This window comes from Astyanax mexicanus, chromosome 1 (assembly GCF_023375975.1).
Source record: "Astyanax mexicanus isolate ESR-SI-001 chromosome 1, AstMex3_surface, whole genome shotgun sequence".
NCBI lineage: Eukaryota > Metazoa > Chordata > Actinopteri > Characiformes > Acestrorhamphidae > Astyanax > Astyanax mexicanus.
Genome location: NC_064408.1, coordinates 103,130,241 through 103,151,492, shown reverse-complemented (window position 1 = coordinate 103,151,492; position 21,252 = coordinate 103,130,241). Strand labels below are relative to the sequence as shown.

The 21,252-nt window shown below is 38.7% G+C and overlaps 1 protein-coding gene and 1 pseudogene across 3 annotated transcripts in view; both read right to left on the bottom strand.

Moving 5' to 3' along the window:
• The window catches only part of tmem108 (transmembrane protein 108), a 117,327-nt gene that overhangs the window by 74,299 nt on the left and 21,776 nt on the right, over positions 1–21,252 (bottom strand). The window lies entirely within an intron of this gene.
• LOC125780689 (uncharacterized protein K02A2.6-like) lies at positions 14,261–18,500 on the bottom strand (annotated as a pseudogene).

Here is a 21,252-nt window from a genome sequence, read left to right as displayed (position 1 = left end):
AATATGCACAAGCCAGGCTTGGTCTCTGTTCGAATGCTGTTAACTATGCTGTGGAACTGTCTACATGAAGCCTGTTGCTGGGGCAAATAGTTCAGCAACAGGGCTGCACAATATGCACATAAAAAAGAAGCCTGTTCTTTCTAAATCTGATTGGCTAACTGGCTCTATTTAAAACAGTCAAAGACTTTAAATGGCATAGAAATGTCCATGCAAGCAGAAAAACGACTCTGACAGAAATCACATCCACATTCAACACAGGAAACTCACAAGCATATCCTGCACTGTACTTTAGCTTCCACAAAACATGTCAAAAGTCATGGGACACAATACTTGTTTCTGCCCAATGACTTTGGCGTATCAGTATATGTTACTGGGCAACACCTGTCTGCTGTTAACAAAGTACTCTTAAGTATTAATGCATCTCTAATTGGAAAACTCATTAAAAATAACTAATCTATTGAAAAAGAAGTGTTGTTATGGTGCATTATGATGTTGCTTTACAAAAGTCAATAATCTCCAACGTACAATTTAACCCTGTCCATTAAAGTTAGATTTGTAATGAATTCCTCAGTCTGAATGGGGCAGATCTTTTACATAATTCAGATTTACCAGCGCTATCATTAACCTCTAGCATGTTAGTGACTGCATTTACATGGACTGGAGTTATCTGATAATTCAAATATTCATGTAAACATTATATTTCAATTTCTTGGATTTGAGTAAGATATAAAAATCTGATTTAGGTCAAAACATTTGATAAAGAAAGCTGTATTTTTGCTCAGTAATTGTTTTTCTCAGAGCATGTTTACTATAACTGAGGAAAGAGCAGCAACTCGGCTCCAATCCATCAACTCACAGATGCCTTCTGCTGGCTGACATTACCTTTGCCATCTACCCACTCAGAGAGAGCATAGCTAATTGTGCTCTCTCGGAGTCTGGCTGCTGATGGCAAACAGCATGACTGAGATTCAAACCAGCAATCCTTGAATTATAGTGGCAGCACCTTAGTCCACCGGACCACTTAGAACTCTGCATGTGTACTCTTAACCAGATGTGTATGCTAGGGTGACCAAACGTCCGTATTTCCCGGGACATGTTCGTATTTCACGTTCTGTCCCGGGTGTTCCGTTTTTTTTTTTAAAAGTAAGGAAATGTCCTGGTTTTTAAAGCACCGTCATTGGACCATTAAATTTACAGGCACTAGGGCACTGCGAACGGCGCTGCGTGTGACATAATCCCTGAGCCGCCTCAGAGAGCAGTCGACAGCGGGACTGTCAGTCAACCTTTTTTGTTAAAAAATGCGACGACTGACAAATCTAGTGAGTTTTTGCGGTGTTATTGGAGACCTTTGGACACTCTGAGATGAAAACACGCTCGTCATTTACTGTCCTCCGCACACACACACACCGCTCCACCCCTCATCCACACCCCCGCTACCAGGTGTCCTGGTTTACCCAAATGAAAATATGGTCACCCTAGTGTATGCGTGAAGACAGACTATGGTACTAAATTAAGCTTAATCTTTTAGCTGATGTATGTGAATACTACGACTTCTTGTATAAAAAAAGCTGTAGTCCCTAAGTTTATGTAAATGTCTTCATACTCATGCTTCATGTTCTGCAGTAATCAAATTATGAAGTGCATGTAAATGCCCTCATTGACTCTGTGAAAGCTTGAATATAACAAGAACATGTACATTCACGCCTGAGAAACCTCAGCAGTGAATGCTGTTCCAAATGTGTGGTTCATTGTTAATCCATCAAGGAGCAATCAACAGTTGCATACCCTGCACTTACCCTGGATTTAGCAGTGCCTCAAAAGGCTGCTGAAATCCATTTAACTCCCACCCCAAAAAAATGTTACGCTGACAGCACAGCAGTCCCGTTGCCTCGTCTGTACCGAAGTCCAAAACAACTACCAAAACAATGCCCCTGAAATTACAGTTTATACACTGCCCCAATGTTAGACCATTAATCCACGAGAGGCTTCTGGAAAAAGCTTACTTGACAAACAACTGCGGCTGATAAACAGGGGAGGATAATGTTGTGCAGTGCAGCTGAGAAATAACATGACTCACTGCATTGTTCTAGCTGCTGTGGAATAGGAGCTGCCTTCTGTGGACCAGATATGCTTTGACAGTCTTTTATTTTCATTAAAGAGAGAAAGGGAGAGTTTTAATGTGTTGGTCACTATTGTGTTCATGAAACAGATCCATAAAAGGCCATTTTGGTAAAATCATGATACAGCTCTGGACAAAAAATTAAGAGACCACTTCAGTTTCTGAATCAGTTTATCTGATTTTGCTATTTATAGGTTTATGTTTGAGTAAAATAAACATTATTGTTTTATTCTATAAACTACAGAAAACATTTCTCCCAAGTCCAAATAAACATATTCTAATTTAAAGCATTTGTTTGCAGAAAATGATAAATGGCTCAAATAACAAAAAATATGCAGAGCTTTCAGACCTCAAATAATGCAAAGAAAACAAGTTCATATTCATAAAGTTTTAAGAGTTCAATAATAAATATGTGGTGGAATAACCAGTTTTAAATCACAGTTTTCATGCATCTTGGAATGTTCTCCTCACCCAGTCTTACACACTGCTTTTTGATTTATGCCACTCCTGGTGCAAAAATTTAAGCAGTTCAGTGTGGTTTGATGGCTTGTAATCATCCATCTTCCTCTTAATTATATTCCACAAGTTTTAAATTTCATGAAATCAAAGGGACTCATCATTTGTAAGTGAGTTTTTAAGCTGTTTTGCTTATAGCCCATAATAGTGAATAAACCAAAAGAAATGCCAAAGTTTCAAAGATTGTGTCTCTATAGACAGAATGCTAATTCAGAACCAAACAGATTGCCCAATGTGATTTATATCATATATTATATATATTTATATCAACAACAATATCATATGTCAGATATCTATACAAATCAAAAATCTATGAAATCTGGCCTTCACCTCTGCTGCAATTACAGTATTGTCAGTTCTGTATCAAATAAATCACTGTTTTCCTCATCTACTATTACATGCAAATTCCTTAGGATGATGTCACATTCTGGTGCTGCTGCCCCCTGTAAAAGCCACTACAGCCAGCAGTTCTGTTTATGGATAAATTCACACAATTCAACAAAAATATACAATCTGCTTGCTGGTTATGCCAAAACAGAGCAGAGTCAAAGTGCTTGTAGAGATCAGTGCAAATGCAGAAGCACAAACATTAACCGGAGTAAGCTAAAAAAGTCCCTTATTTTGTTAGTTATTCTTTTTTTTATATAATTTTATGTAGTTTACACTTTTTTTTGTATCTGTCTATTCATAGAGATAGGAGCCTGGCTGCTCATATATTGATTACTGGAATGTTACTTGACATAGGTTTAAGTTCTTAGTTGTTTTAAACACACAACACAGTTTGTGAGGACTTGCACTATGCATGCAGTTCTTTCTAATCCACACATTTACACTGAAAGCAACATTAGCATCACAGCAAATGGTACAGTAAATTTTGGTAAAGGGGGGAACTGTGTGAATTATATTTCTGCACTTTTTACCAAGAAGGAGAAGTCACTATGCCAGCTGCAGCAGCAATACGGTTCTAAAACAATTACACAGTAATTAACTTTCCAGCATGCTTGAATATTTCCTGCTTTGCTTTGCTACTAGCGTCACTCACATACACACACAGGAGCTATAGGAACAGGAAAACACACACACACACACACACACACACACACACACACACACACACACACACATACACATTACGAAGCTTGCTAATTTTGCCTCGTAGCACACAGACCCTTGACACACTGACAATAGCAGGAATGGAGGCAGGAGCGGGAAGGATGTGTTGTGGAGTAGTTTAGGCATTGTGAAGAACTTCCTTAAGTTTAACGCTTAGGAACTGATGGATGCAGCTGCAGAAAGGCAGACAGAGACTGAGAGAGAGAAAGAGAAATGTACTATCCTGAGAATGTGAAGAAATGACAGCACAAAGCCCCTTTCTGATTGTATTTCAGGGTTTGACTCTCGAAAACATTTTGTGACAATCCTATAATGACATTCTAAAGCTAGAAATTCACATAACCAATGATTTAGGTCAGACATTGTTTTGTTGTGTGCCTTATGCCCCAGTTAGAAACTGCTAAACTGGATCTAAAAGTAGTTTTGCACTATAAGGGATATAAGGGATCATTTTGGTTCTTTTCTTGCTGTCTGTCTAGGAATCTGCTCTGACTGATCATTAAAGCTTTCCAAATAAAAATGAAACCTCACACTAAATCACAAGAACATCTCATAGGAATAATGTTGAAAGACACTGTGCATCACAGTAGAAATGTAGGCACAGAAGCAAAAGAGCCACCTTGACAAAAAGTCTCTCCCGAAACCACCACCAAACCATCAGGATATTTTGCATTTCATTGGAAATCAAGGTCCCAGAATGTGGAGGAAGAGTGGAGAGGCACACAATACAAAACTGCTTAAGGTCTATTGTGAAGTTTCTACAGTCAGTGATGGTTTGAAACTTTTAAATGATAATCTAATTTTTGAGATGCACCTGCATATCTTAAGTTATTACTGAATAAATTAAATACCTTATTAAAAAACAAGTGATTTTAAACAGAAATAAACAGTTTTATTCAGCTACCATATTATTTTTCACACTATAAGGTGCACTTTAAATCCTTTATTTTTTCCAAAAATCCCCAAAACCAGCTTTCACCTTTTTACAATAACTTCATTAACCACATTTTTTTTTTAGTTTTTTTGTTTGTTTGATATTTTTTTGTTTGTTTTCTTAAGTTTTCTTTATTTTTAAACCTATTATGGACAAATTGTTCAATGGTTAAATAGATATTTAGCTTTTTACAAACAGGCAGACACTGTGGAGGAGGTAAGTGACAGGCTATGTGGTGAGTGAGGTGACTGACTGAGACTGTGTGAGTTAAATTCAGTGATTTCTTTTCGTGTCACAATGAAGACAGTTATATTTATATCCTGCTTTGTAAATATGGGGCAGGGTCAGTCAGCAGTGGCTGTGGGCACGCGCGGTTCATTTACAGTGTGTTCGTGGAGCGGTGTGGGTGTGGTCTGACTGTTATGCAACGCCTTTTGTGTCTTTACATCTGTGAGAGACTGCACTGTGAGTGTTGTGGGCGGGGCTCAAGGCAGCACCCGCTGAAGCGCGGAGGTCAGTAACTGAAGAGCATGTGTTCTCAGAGTCGCCAAAAGTCTCTAATAACACCACGAAAAACTCGCTTGATTTGTCGCTAGTCGCTTTTTTTTACAAAAAAGTAGCTAAAGGGTCTGAAAAGTCGCTAAATATAGCGACAAAGTCGCTAAGTTGGCAAAACTGACCGTGTGTTTACTGTGTTAAAAAAAGCTACATAGGACAACACGCTAGCTTATATCGCCCTGGCTTACTGGGACACTCAAGGTTCCTCAGTGTAACTCAGGGCTCCAACCGTTAGTGGTTAGCTGCTAATGCTAATGCTAGCTTGAGTGGAAATCTGGAAATTAAATTAAATTTAATTCAATTCTAAGCTTACTGTTAATATTTTTTTTTACTGTAAAACATTTCAGGATAGAAATCTGTGTAGATTAACCTCCAGTGCTCGTTTGACTTGCCTGACTCATTTAGAATGTTTTTTTTAATGACATTTTTATTTACTTAACTTACCTTAGCCACTGGGTGACAAGACCTGTTGAAAAATATGATACGTTTTAACTATTACAAGTTGTAGTCCAGTACTAACTACATTATATACTTACTTAAAAAATGAACAAATGTATGCTGAATATTTATGCTGAAATCACAGATGGACTGTGGCCTCTGCCTTTAAATCATTTTTTTTTTTCCTAAAACTGTGCATATACTATCCACATTCAGACTGTGAGCAGGACAGTGCATTAATATGGCTATGTACATTACATGGTAAAAAAACAACAACAACAAAAAAAACAGACACAGCGACTCACTGGCCGTAATACAGACTCTGCCCTTTCTCTGCATAAACTCAGGCACATACATCATAGTGAGGACCTTTCACTGGAGAGCAGAGGAGGCCACTTTATTAGATAAAAGCTCCGATCACCACAGCCAGACATACGGGCTGAGTCAGTCCTTCTGGGGATATGGTAAAATTTACCCAAGCTACGCATAATATGCAGCCACATCTGATTCATATCTGTGCCTTTTACCCTGTGCGTGTTATATATAAATAGGTGCTTGAGATGATAGGGGTCAGTGTGGGCAAATTCAGCCTGTAGGCTGAATGGAAATCAGGCAATGGATATATCCTCAGTGGAGGATATTATTTCACAATTTACTCAAGCTCTATTTAGATCTGATTATGTTACTACACTGTTAGGACTGATATATGTACTAAATTCTTCTCTTCTTTTTAGTGGAAAAGGTTGATCATGTTTCAAATTTTTGCATATAAATAGAAGCTATGTTTAAAGAAGCAGTCCCTAAGATTTTTCTTTAATTTTAAACTGAAAGAAGTTGTTTTCCTTAAATGGGATTAACTGCAATTAACAGTATCAGTGTCCTGGAACAACTATATCTGCAATGTCTAATTTATTTATTCTAAAAACAGAGTGGTCTGTTAGGTCTGTTGGATGTAATTGCTCTATACATTAATTTTTTTATGGTATTTAATAAATGAAAAATAAAAAAAATTTTAAAAACACAAAAGCAGAATTTTACACATTACACACAGCAATTATTTGCATTAATGTGCACTAAATGTTCTCTTCAACATGTTCTGTGCAAATACACATTCTTAAACAGGAGAACTCAAAATGCCTAAATCCTCAAAACATACAAACTGATGCTTTAAAAAATAAGTATTATTTATTCATTTTCCTGAAGATGATTTTAATTTATATTAGTACATAACAAATGTATTTGTATCAACATATTAAATGAATCTAGTTAACAATGATGGTTGTTAGCATCACACAATTTTCAATACAACGGCATGTAAATTATCTACTTTTCAATTCCCTTCCCTGTTTTATGCCTTAATCAAAATGGCCAGGCTGATATACTTTGTTGTATATATTGATATATTTGTAATTCCAACAAAGATTTGTGTTACAAAAAAAACATCAAAGGTATCAAATACGTTTAGGAATAAAACATTAAGAATTATAATGAGCATTGAAATAAAATGTGCATAATGAATTATAAGATGACTGGAGTCACAAGGTGCACTAAAATAAAGTGCTATATAGAATCTGCTGTACATTTTAGTTTTATTGTGAATGTTAATGGTATTAAAGGCTTTACTGTAGATACTTTGTGAAAATATAAAGGGTGAATGTAAGCTCTGTTCCATTCAACAAATACTGTATATAACAATCACGACTAATCACCTCTGTGAGATTTCAATTAAATTACCCTTCATACAGGCATTTAGTTTTAATTTGTCTCTTATCATTTGACCTCCATCTACTTGAGCAAAGAACAGAATTTATGCTGAAGCATGATAGAAATGCTGTGCACGTTTCTTTTATCCTCATTTAAACCCCTCTCTATTTTGTCCAGTCATGTTTAAACATTGAGCTATTCTGAGTGCAGTCCTCTTATAAAGAAGATAATGATTGCTCTGGGTTGTTTTCTTCTCATTAGCTCCATTCTTCTTGCATTTGATGACTGCTGGCGGTGTCCCTTCTAAAATGTTTCCAAAGATCATGTCCAAATTGCTATTACTGCCCTTAAAAGAGTACATATATTACTGTGCAAAAATATTTTGTTATATAATATAACATATCTTATTTTATACATTATATAACATTATATATTTTACAAGCTATAAAAAGGAAATTTTGAAAATTCAGCTAATTCATTTCCAACTCTTAATTAAAAGTTGTGATAATTAAAGCAATTTTTGTTTCTGCATTAATATGTTTGAATGTATTCTTATGTTACAGTGTATGGTGAGTTTACTATGATAAAAAAATTATTTCACAATAATTACAAACACCACATTGTATGTTTTAAGATGAATCATTCCAAGAATTATAGCACGTCAAATAGTATCCCACACATTTTCAATCATGGCCAAGGCATAGCATCTGTGAACAAGGCAAGTTCCTGAGACGGCAGAAGTATGAGCATGAGTATTGTCCTAGTGGAATAGTTCACCAGAGTGTATGTCCAGAAAAGGAAGGGACACTGGTGGCAGCACCATGTTAACATAACATGTAAATGAAGATCAAAGGTGATCTGCACCAGGAGTGGCATAAAGTTATCCAAAAGCAGTGTGTAAGACTGGTGGAGGAGAACATGCATGAAAACTGTAATTAAAAAACAGGGTTATTCTACCAAACAATGATTTCTGAACTTTTAAAACTTAAAACTTGTTTTCTTTGCATTATCTTTTTTTGTTATTTCAGCCATTTCTCATTTTCTGCAAATAAATTCTCTAAATGACAATATTTTTATTTGGACTTTGGAAGAAATGTCCTTAGTTTCTAGAATAAAACAACAATGTTCATTTTATTCAAACATATACCTATAAATAAATAAGAAAAAACAATAAAAATGTAATAGTTTATTTAACAGGGACAGTGTACATTAATTAACATTACTGTAAATGCACCAGAATTAGCCTAAAGGCTATTTTTCATCCGTTGTCCCTGGTTAAATTTTAATAAATTAATGTTCCTGTTAACCTTTATTTCCTTTCTGACTAGCACTGCAATTCAATTTTTTTTCTCCATGCATGATAAGCGTAGATAAGTAAATACATTTAAAAAAATCATAGAAGCGTATTGGCCTACAGTCTTCACATTAATGTTTCCTTGGTTTAGCCCCCTCCTCCATCCTGTTAAGCCGCATAACGCTGTTTCTTCATACCTTTAAATTTTGTTTATATCTATAAAAGCCTCCATTGCTTTACCATGTTGGGCAAACAAGAGAATGATGCAAGGAGATCAAATTCTGACACCATCAAATCTCTTTTAGGGCCAAGGCCTCCTCCACACATCGTTAGCCTTGTCGCGAGCGAAGCGGCAGTTTGAAGTCTGAGACAGCTCCAAGTCCTGTCCTCGGCTCTGGATGGTGTTATTAAAGGGCTTTAGCATGGATTAATGTCAAAGCCATGACATCAATCAAACGCCCCCAACAGATGCTTATCTCACACATAATGAAGCAATCAATGCAACCACTCAGCACGCTAATTACCCAGTGCTAGCCTGGTCACCAGGGATGCTAGTTCCTGTAAGAAGAGAGGGGGATGTGTGGGTATTTGTGAGTGTGTTTGCTCAGACAGACGTTTAATTATCAGAAGACAGAGAGCTGTGGTATGGCCATGTCATCAGTCATCTTTGATTGAATAAATGGATGAATAAACACAGCAGGATTGTCTAGTTTGCCAGGCTAGCATGGGCTTAGCATAGCACAGTTCAATGACCATGGTGGGGCCACTATGACCTGTGAAATGTGAGTAAAGCACAACAGCAGCAATGCAATATCTCAGTGTCAAGTATAGTCAAGCTGTAGCAAGACTACTGTATTTTTCGCACTATAAGGCGCACTTAAAATCCTTTTATTTTCCAAAAAATCACCAGTGCGCCTTTTAATCCGATGCCTTATGTATGAGTTTTACCAGTGAGGCTGTAAGGAACAGTTAAGTCATCTGCTGAAGTACAGTGTTATACAGGAGTTTCCATATTAGCATTAACCACTGACTGTGCTAAACGCTAGCTCTTTCGCCATTCAGAAGTGAGTATATTGGACTGTAGTCTGTGTGTTTACCGTGTTAAAACCCATCTAAGTGTGACAAACCACTAGCTAATATTGCCCTGGCTTACCAGTACACTCAAGTTTTCTCAGTGTAGCACTTTTAGGCGGCATTTACTAGCACTAACCTCAGATAGCGCTAGTGGTTAGCCACTGATGCTAATGCTGCTGCACATAGCCTTAGTGGAAATCTGGAAATCTAAGCTTACTGTAAATAAACGAAAGCACTTTACTCATCCAAATAAACAGTTTTCATGAGAGAAATCTGTGTTGATTAACATTCAGTGCTTGTTTGACTTTTAGCTGGCCTTTTAAGAATTACAGTTTTGTTTAATTAGCTTAGCTTTAGTCAACTTAGTTACCCCCCACCATCAGCCAGCGGTGAGACCTGATGAATTAGAGGGAAAACATGGCAACACCCCTGTTCTTTACAAGTGCTGCTTTAAAATACAAAAAATACAGTAAATGAAGCATTGATCAAACAAGCTAAAGCTAAAGCTAAAAACAAACAAGGCCTTGACCATAAGCAGCTACAGCTAATGGCTAAGGTAAATAACAAAGGATACTGCTAAGATTGATTAATTTTGCAGTCTGACCTACTTATTTATACATATTAGTAAGATTTTTTATTAAAGTAAAGCTCAATGGACATTTTCCTATCAGAAATAATTCCCACTATTTATTCAAAGAGAAGTGTTGACATGTAGTCCACTGACTATGTACCACCTGAAACTATCAATCAGTCCAGATTAATAAATAAGTTGGTAACTTATAAAGAGGAAATTATTGGACCTTATTTTTTGATAGCTGTTTAATTTACCAGATTTGTGGAGTGCTTCATGATTCTATGCAAATAATGCAGATTATATACTGATAGTGTTATAAGAGTTTAAGAGCTTAAAGTGTATGCAAGAGACAGACCAAATTTAATTAATGGTTGTTAAAATATGAGGGAATGAATTTAAGATGCACACAACAATGACCAGAGCCTCCCTTCTGTAATTAAAAATCTTAATCAAAGAGGAACCATAATGAGTGCATTAGTGTGTTGTCATCAGTCAACTCTTAGGAACTTCCCCACAACTTCGATAATTAGAATGTTTTTTAGACAAAGTGAATTTATGGCTGTGACTTTTGCTGGTGGATTTGGTGTTTGATTTATGGTTTATTACTTGGAGGAGGATGCGGTTTTACGAGGCTGAAATGTGTCGCCGGATTTGATGAATCGCAGCAGAGTGCAGCAAGGAGACCAAAATTCAGCCGGATAAAAAGTCTGCCAGACGGAATGAATGTCAATGGCATTCCTCTGGCCTGTTTATGACTGGACTTGTTAAATGTCAAACGCCTCACCCTTGGGAGAGAGAGAGCGCCCCCACAGCACACAGATTCTAAATGAAGGTATTTCACCACCTCTCTCTCTTTCTCTGCTGTGCTTTAACAGCTTTCTAGCTCCAACATCAGCACCAACAACACCCATGCTTTAATGTGTCCTATGCATCCCATCACATGTTTTTAAACAGTTTAATATCCATATCTCTACACAACTTACATTCAAATAACCCAGATGGAACAATTGCAATTATCTTTTTATGTAGTGTTGAAAGCATGTATATGTGAAGTTTATAAATTGATGATTTTAAAACTGAGCAACCCAAAATTAAGCACAGTTTTTTCTGTATTTTTGTAAGTAAAGGCAATGGTTCTATAAAGCACCATTTGATTGTTCTTCTTTAGGATTAAAAAAATAATTTTGTGTATGACCATTTAAAACATTTTCTTGTTTGTCTTTTTGAAGGTCTAATGAAACACCAAAGTATTCTTAAAATTTTGATACAGCCTTTTTTGGTTATTACATAAAGCGATTTTTAAAGAGTGTTTATTTTTTCATGCATGGATTATAAGTACTGCACAATTTTTTTTTAAATAAAGGTAAAGAAGTAAAAATAATAATTTGACTCATAAAAGACAACTGAAAAACTATAAATTGTATAATATCAATGCTTGTTCATATAAACTATTCCAGTTACATTCATTATTAACCAATGGGTAATTTGTACTTTTATGTTTTTTGGTTGGTTTATTGACTTTTTATGTGATATATTTTACACATACATTATTACATATATCATACTTAATATAACAAGTTCTTTATATTACTGAACAAGGATCCACAATAAAACCTTGTTTGGGATTATATAGAATTTTTTTTTCTATAAAAACAAGTGTTATTTATACATGAAGCACAGTTTTTAAATCACACTATGTATGCCTAAAGTCATGGGATAGCAGCAAATAAATTGACTGTATGGTGTCACATCAGGAGACAGCTTGGAAATGTCTACACTTGTATACATTGTGAGCTGTTGTCTTTTGAGTGAGGGCTGAACACTTTCCAGTATACTCATGGCAAAGCACCATGAATTCTCAGAGAATTATCAAAGCAAGGTCTGATAGTGGATGCCAGATGAATGGGATATTCCATATTTGAAGCTGAGTGGGCAATTAATGTTCCTCAATCCTTATATCCTCATATAAGGCATTACCACTCACAGTGGACAGTGCATTGGGTAGTAATGATTGTAATCAGTGGCTTCTGGGAAACGGATAAGTGACTCACAGAAATCACATCCACATTCAGAGGCCCCCCACCCATATCCTGTAGGTCAGTGCAGCTTTCTCAATGGTTGTATGTCAATTTACAGTATACCAGATTAGATTAAATTCTAAACTTTGACTCTAAGAATGTTTTACAGCCTCCCAAAGCACAAAATTGTCTTGTCTTTTCTTTATAGAAACATAAAGCAGATCTCAATAATGTTACAATGAAATATCACTGTTTCATATATCACTGAGGAGATCAACATCATCATGTAGTAAGTTCTTCTGAACTCTTCTTACATTCTTCCTTAAATGAATATTATAAAGCTAAGAATGGGATGAGATCAGTCTGACCAAAGTAAGTTAGACCTGAGGCATTGTTTTGATCAAAGTGAGAAAACCCAAGGGTTGTTTCTCAGGAGCTGAATTTCACAAGAAGGATAAAAAAAAATCAAACAAAACCTTACAATGCCCGCGAGAACTGAATCATATTAAGAGGAGATCTTAACTAGAATGTGTCTTTCTTTTGGGCAGTTAGAAGTGTTAATGGAGGAAAAGAGGAGAGGAATGAAATGAATGGTGAAGGGAAGAGGGCAGAGGCTTGAGACATTCCCTCTGAGGTTTCTGTGGTGACAGTTTCCTCAGGAGATGACAGCAAGGAAAAACATTACGAAGACAACGGCAGGATAAAGAGAGCTGACAAATGAGGAGGAAATGGAAGCCGAAGAGTGTCTTGTGAAATTTCAGTACAAGGTTTTTCTGGAATTTGCAGCAAAAATGTAACCTTAACTAACTCTAAAACAAATACTCCTAGAAAATGAGATGGAAGAGGAAAAAAAAGACATAAAAGAAAATGCTAGAGTGAACAGTAATAGCACAAACCAACAAAGACTCAACAGCTCTTGAATAACATGGTTTTACAGCCTAAAACACTGAGGCCAGGTAGTTAATCATAACATTTGATATACAATTTTACTTAAGGTAGCCTGGGGAAATGTTCTCCTTACTCAGAGTAGTTTAGTAATGTTTGAAAATATCTAATTTTACATGAACCAGAGTTGTTGAATTATTTGAATTCAAACTGTTAGCGTTGCCATTTACACTTATAAGAAACAACACTACATGCTGGAGGATATGCATGTAAAGCATCGAATGTGGATGTGATTTTTTTGTAGAATCTGTTTGTATGGACAAATCTAGCCAGAGGCTGCCAGTCAAGATCATTTCCATGCCCTGCACTGTCCACTATAGGTGGGGATGCCTTCTATTTCGTTTCATCGATACACACGTAACACTGTGGATTTAGGCATGTTAATGCTAGTTGCTCAGTGATATGACTAAACCCTCATATCTCCATGTGCTTTGGAGGTGGGCAATATAAAATACAATACAATATGATGAAAACCTTAATGAGATGTAAATTATAAACTAGCTGTCATGCTGCTACCTTCAATTTTATAGTTTCTACAACATGTATATCAGGCACAATATTACGATATGGTAATTTACAATATATTTTTGATATATTTCCCAGACCTTCAAGCCTTACTACTTTTCATGAGCATGCTGGCTTTACAAGATAACAGCTCACTATTATGTTTTCCATTTAGTTTGCCAGACAATGTCTCTATATTAACCTATCAGTATAAGTTAGAGAGAGAGCTACACTGAAAAACAGGCTGAGACCGTGGCTACACTTCTTCAGATAAACTTTATTGCCACACTCAAAGAGTAATGACTCTCTGGGAAAACAGCGCTACACGCAGTCTTGTAATAGTAACAACAACTGACTGCAAATACATCACAACTACCCCCCTTTTATTAAACATACACATTCAATTTTTTTTTACTAAACTAAGTCTGGGGGTAGACTGCCCCAAGACTTTGAGTGGGGTCAAGGATTATTCTGCCTTGTGTTGGGACCCGACTCACTAGCTAAACTTTGTACACAGAAATGTCCAGGTTTTCCACCATATACATTTGCCTTATAAGTTCAGTCTATCAGGTGGTTTATGAACTCGAAATGGACGTCTTCTTATGGTCTGTGCAGGTGAAGCTTGTGGTGTTGCAGGTGTGGCTTCAATGTGTTCTGAAGCATTTACCACAGACCTGCTAGCCACAGACTCTGGTTCAGGTTGTTCAACAGCTCCTGAAGTTTGTTGTACATTGTCCATGTCAAAAGGTGTCAGCCTTTCACTGGACTGTGGTTGTTCTGGTTGTTTGGCAATTTCTGGGTGACAAGCCAACATCTGCTCTGTGTGTCGTTTCCAAAGCTGAGAAGATCCAACTTCAACTGTGTAAGATACTGGACCCGTTTTGGATGACACATTGCCAGGTGTCCACTTTTCCTCCCTGCGCCGATAATCGCGGACCAACACCGGATCACCCACTTCGAATTTGCGGTCTTTAGAATGCTTAGCTCTCCAGCTGCATTGAGTGTCCTGTGCGTGACTGACTACAGCTGCTAAGTTTGGTTTCAGAAGATCCAGGCGTGTGCGGAGTCTTCGGTGTACAAAGAGCATGGCGGGTGTTTCTTTCGTTGTGGCATGCGGCGAATTTCGGTAGTGCAGAAGGAAAGCATCCAGCCTTTCTTGAAGAGATGTGGATCCCCTGGATGACTTTAGGGAGTGCTTGAATGTTTGCACAAAACGCTCAGCGAGGCCATTAGTTGCAGGATGAAATGGACCAGAACGCATATGCTTCACTCCGTTGGCTTTGAGGAACCTGGAAAACTCATCCGAAACAAATTGTGGACCATTGTCGCTCACCAGAACTTCGGGTAAGCCATAGCGACTAAACATGCCCCTTAGTACTTGGATGGTCCTGGATGAAGTTGTTGAATCCATCAAACAAACCTCTGGCCATTTGGAATGGGCATCCACTGCAATAAAGAACATGCGTCCTTCGAATGGCCCTGCGAAATCTACATGGATCCGCTGTCATGGTGCTCCTGGCCATGGCCAAGGATGTAGTGGTGACAGACTCGGAGATCTTTGGTTGTGCTGGCATGATGCACAAGTTTTAGATTTTTCTTCAATTTGAGCGTCGATGCCTGGCCACCAAACATAACTTCGTGCCACAGCCTTCATCTTTACCACACCAGGATGCCCTGTGTGTAACTCTTCCAACACTGGTTGTCTCAGTTTAGGTGGTACAATTACTCGGATACCCCACATCAGACAGCCTTGCAAGATTGAAAGCTTGTTCCGTCTGATTAGATATGGTGTTAGGTCACTATCAAAACCTTTTGTGGTGGGGAAACATCCAGTCGACACCATTTCTGAGATCTTAGAAAGGGTAGGGTCAGCCTTGGTCTCTTTAGAGATGTCTGAGCTGTATACTGGCAATACTTCCAAATGATGGACAAGAAAGGCCTCAACTGATCCAGTTTTCTCTTTGTGTTGTACTGGGAGTGGTAAACGGGACAATCCATCAGCATTACCATGATCAGAAGCACTTCTGTACTGAATCGTGTAACTATGAGCTGCAAGTACAAGTGCCCATCTTTGCAGTCGGGCTGCAGCCATGGATGGAGTTGCTTCAGTATAAGTGGATGGAGTTGCTTCAGTATAAGTTAGAGAGAGAGCTACACTGAAAAACAGGCTGAGACCGTGGCTACACTTCTTCAGATAAACTTTATTGCCACACTCAGAGAGTAATGACTCTCTGGGAAAACATCGCTACACGCAGTCTTGTAATAGTAACAACAACTGACTGCAAATACATCACACTCACAACTTAAACAGGTGTGGGTGTTCCCATACCTCCCCTGAGGAGCTTCATGATTAATTTACATACTTCTATGCCATTACTGTTGACAGGTCAGTGTATAGTGTCTGCCTCAACTGATCCAGTTTTCTCTTTGTGTTGTACTGGGAGTGGTAAACGGGACAATCCAACAGCATTACCATGATCAGAAGCACTTCTGTACTGAATCGTGTAACTATGAGCTGCAAGTACAAGTGCCCATCTTTGCAGTCGGGCTGCAGCCATGGATGGAGTTGCTTTGTTGGGGCTCAGGATAGTTGTTAAAGGACGATGGTCAGTGAGCAAGGTGAAATGCCGTCCATAGAGATAAGCATGAAACTTCCTGACACCAAAGATAATCCCCAATGCCTCCCGTTCTATCTGGGCATAATTCTGTTCTGCCTTACTTAATGTTCTTGAGGCGAAAGCTATGGGTTTCTCCTGCCCATCAGCCAGCACATGAGAAATCACTGCCCCGACGCCATATGGTGAAGCGTCACATGCTAGCCGGATTGGAAGTCGTGGGTCATAATGAGTAAGTACACTCTTGCTTGCCAACTGGCTTTTGGCTTCTTGGAATGCCTTCTCACATTCTACTGACCAAATCCACTTCGTACTTTTGTGCAACAAAGCATTCAGCTGATGTAGTACGGTAGCTAGATTAGGGACAAATCTGGCATAATAGTTAATGAGTCCCAAAAACGATCGAAGTTAACTCACGTTAACTGGAGCTGGAGCCTCTACAATCGCCCGTACCTTGTCTGGAGACTTGTGAAGTCCTGCTGCATCAATAGTGTGTCCCAGGTACTCCAATGAGCTCTTAAAGAACTCACACTTTTCCTGCTGTACACGGAGGCCAAATTCCTCGAGACGACTTAAAACTGCCCCCAGGTTTTTCAGATGCTGAACATCATTGTTGCCTGTGACTAAGATATCATCTAAGAAACAATGCACATTAGGAAGTCCTTGCAGCACTTGATCCATCACTCTTTGGAAGATGGAGGGTGATGACGTAATTCCAAAGGGTAGCCTGTTATAAACAAACAGACCCTTATGAGTGGTGATGGTGAGGTACCGACGTGACTTCTCACTGACTGGCACCTGCAGGTAAGCATGTGAAAGATCCAGCTTGCTAAAGCGCTGTCCACCAGCAAGTGATGAAAACAAATCCTCTATACGTGGCAGGGGATAATACTCAGCGCACAGAGCTGGGTTCACTGTTACTTTGAAGTCTCCACAAATTCTTACTCCACCGCACTTTTTAATCACTGGTACAATGGGGGTTGCCCATTCACTGAACTTGACTGGCGAAATCACTCCTTGATTTTGTAGACACTCTAGCTCAGCTTCCACTTTGGAGCGGAGTGCATATGGTACCACGCGTGATTGTAGAAATTTAGGCTGCTGATCAGGTTTTAGAGTCAATGTAGCTTGGAAACCTTTGACTGTTCCCAGGCCTTCTTTAAAGACATTAGTGTGTCTTTTGAGCAGAGTGTCCAGTGTCTCAACATCAGATTTGTGTACACACCTTACTGTTTTGATCTCACTCCAGTTTAGTCTTATTCTGCGAAGCCACTCACAGCCAAAAAGTGCAGGTCCATTTCCTTTTACTACATAGAGAGGAAGACGAACTCTCTGTTTGTTCAACTTGACTCTCACTTTAATGACTCCTTCAGGTGCCATCATCTCACCAGTGTAAGTCTTAAGGACCATGCTAGTGTTACGCAGAGCTAGTTTCTCTCTGTACAGCTCTTCGGAGATCAGAGATACTGCTGCACCTGTATCAAGTTCCATGTTGATTGACACTCCTTCTACTTCTGGCTTTATCAAAATCACTGACAGCATCGAACATGTATCCTTTGTCACACTCACCCCTGCAGTGCCATTCTGGACAGCTGTAACTTTATGTAATGCCAGTTCTGAATCTGTGTCTGTAGTTGAATCCTTTTCACTTGTGTTGTTAGTTTCAACCTTGTGTATGTGTCCTTTCTTACGGTTGCCTCTCCACATTTTGTGTTGATTTTTACTTTCAGGCTTTTCTGAGTTTTTCACCATCCTTTTGTTTCTGCACATACGAGAAATGTGTCCTTTCTTGTTACAGTTGTGGCAATGCTGTTCCTTGTAAAAACATTCACTTTCCTTGTGATTCGTCTTGCCACATCTTGGACATTTACAGGTGGTGATGGCCATTGCATTGACTTTCAATGAATTACTGAGGTGTTGAGATTCTCTCGCTACTATTTCCATGGACATGGCTATATCCACAGCTTTTTTTGTATGTGAGTGTGGCTTCTGTCAAGAGCTTTTTCTGTATGGCATCATTGTTTAGACCACACACCAATCTGTCACGTAGCGCATCTTGTAAATAATCTCCAAATTCGCAGTGCTCGGCCAGCTTCTTTAAAACTGCTACATATTGTGCTACACTTTCTCCTTCTTGTTGGTTGCGTTTATGGAAACGGTAACGCTCTGCAATTACAATGGGCTTTGGAGAAAAATGAGCCTGTAACACCTCCACTATTTGTGTGTACGTTTTCTCTCCTGGCTTTTCTGGAGCGATAAGGCTACGGAGTAAGCCGTATGTAGTAGCTCCTATTACACTCAAAAACACTGCCACTTGTTTTTCCTCAGTTATGCCATTAGCTTGAACAAAATGCTCAAACCTCTCCATGTAGGTAGACCACTGCTCTCTTGCTTCGTCGAATGTCTCAATCTGTCCGATAATATGCGCCATTTTCCTCTGTGGGCTTTGTCTTGGCTTGTGTGAAGTAAATCTTCAGCTCCACTCTCGTGCTACCTCCTTTGTTAGCCTGCTTGGTCAGTACCGGCTCCTGCTGCTCCCTTTGCAAGCATGGGGCTCAATCCGTACTCGTCGCCAATTTATATTATTATAGTTTTCCATTTAGTTTGCCAGACAATGTCTTTATATTAACCTATCAGTATAAGTTAGAGAGAGAGCTACACTGAAAAACAGGCTGAGACCGTGGCTACACTTCTTCAGATAAACTTTATTTCCACACTCAGAGAGTAATGACTCTCTGGGAAAACAGCGCTACACGCAGTCTTGTAATAGTAACAACAACTGACTGCAAATACATCACACTCACAACTTAAACAGGTGTGGGTGTTCCCATACCTCCCCTGAGGAGCTTCATGATTAATTTACATACTTCTATGCCATTACTGTTGACAGGTCAGTGTATAGTGTCAGTGATATCACTGACTGCACATTGTGATTTGATGATTTGACTCTAGTTGAACAGGAACTCGATCATCTGAACTCAATCACAACAAAACATCAAACAGTTTCACCATATTAAACACAATAGATTTACACCCCTGCAGTCTCCAAAAGCTCTCCTCTGCAGAGTCTGTACTGGCTCCAAAATGGCTGCACTGCAACAATCACTCTGGCCAATTTACAGTCACTCGCAAAGTAAAGAGAAACGCCAAGTCATCCATTTGCTCTGTGGCCGAGAAGGAGCTTTCCAAAATATGCTGGAGGGTGGGGATTACGCCAAGTCCAGACTCGTTTACAAACCATTTCAGGATCCTTAAAGGCAATATCGGACAAGCGCTTGAAGAAATAAGGCCTTCATCTTTTTAAATTCATTATTCATGCAGTACCAAAGACACAAAGTGCTGCGAGCGAAACATCTCAAACAAGAAGCTGGAAGCAGTTTGGAACTGCAAGGTCTGCACTAGCTGTGCTTTCTTTCTAGGTCGTCTGCTAAACTGTGAAGCCTCTACTCAATTTGCCTGCAGATCTCCGAATAAGGGGTAAGGTGACACGCTGTTGGCGAAGCGGATCATCTCTGCTTATTGATTGTTTGCAGGTTGGCTGGCTGCAGAGGAAAATAATATTGATCTGTCCAAGCGTGCCAGTATTGAGATTTACATGTGCAGTGAGGCACCATTCACAACTTTATATTGAGCTATCCCTGAGGATCAGACAGACCAGCTTGATAACATGTAACCGCTGCAGATATATATATGTATATCATCACTGTCCAATGAAAAACACTTATCTCCAAAACAGCAACTTTACAGGAGAGAGAAAAAACCTTGTAAACTTTCATTGGAAGGCAATGTAAAATAGTAAATTTCAGGTCATTTTAGAGAGTTTCTATTGGTTCGTTCATCAAGAAAACCAGGCACAGTGTAAGGGACAGTTTGGCTGTTCAAATTATATAGTAAACTAAAAATCGACAAAAACGGAGATAAGTATTTTTCATAGGACAGCATATATATATAAGATTGTCAGTCACTTTAAAGCAGCAGTCCGTATTATTTTGTTTATAAACAGTGAGAGAAGAGTGGAGAAGGGATAAAATCTTGTGTTTAATGGTACCAGTGTGCAGAAACGACCATTCCTGCTAAGCCTAATATATTAATTCTAAAAACTGGGGTATCGGTTCGCTTTTTTGTTCCTCTGGCCACGTCACACTTCTTAAGTACTTACGTCACACGTACAGCCTCTAAAAGAAGATCCGACTCAGTGTTACTGAACGCGAGCGGCTGGTGAAGCAATGGAGACTTCAGAAGAGAAAACTCCTACCTCAGTAGCTCAATCACCCATCGTATAAACAAAGTGTGTAGTTGATGTGAAGTTTCTGAAAATCCCAAAGCTTACAGACATCAGCTTTAATTAATAAAAACTTGTGGGCAACAACCAGGAATCAAGCATAGTAACAATCTGATAGCCATCAAAACTGATATGGGAAACCTAGAACCAGGAAACTAAACCAAAAAGAGGAAAACGACAATTGTAAATGATAAACAGACACAAATCCAAAATGGATAAGTTTTGTAATTTCAATATCAGACCATGGGTCAGACCATCTGCAACATTAAAATCAGCCATAACAATATAACCAACTGATTAATTTTGTGTTGGCTCCTTGTGCAGGGATTCTTAAAGGGATCTCATTCTGGCACTTCCATGGATCACATTAACTCTTGGGCACCCACAACCCTGTTGCTGGTTCACCAGTTGTCCTCCCTTGTACAGACAACTGCTTACCAAGAACACCACTCAAGGCCAATTTCATGTTTTGAAGATGTTCTGACCCAGTTGTCTAGCCATCACAATTTGGCTTTGAGGTCACTGAGATCCTTAAGCTTACCCGTTTTTTCTATTTCCAACACT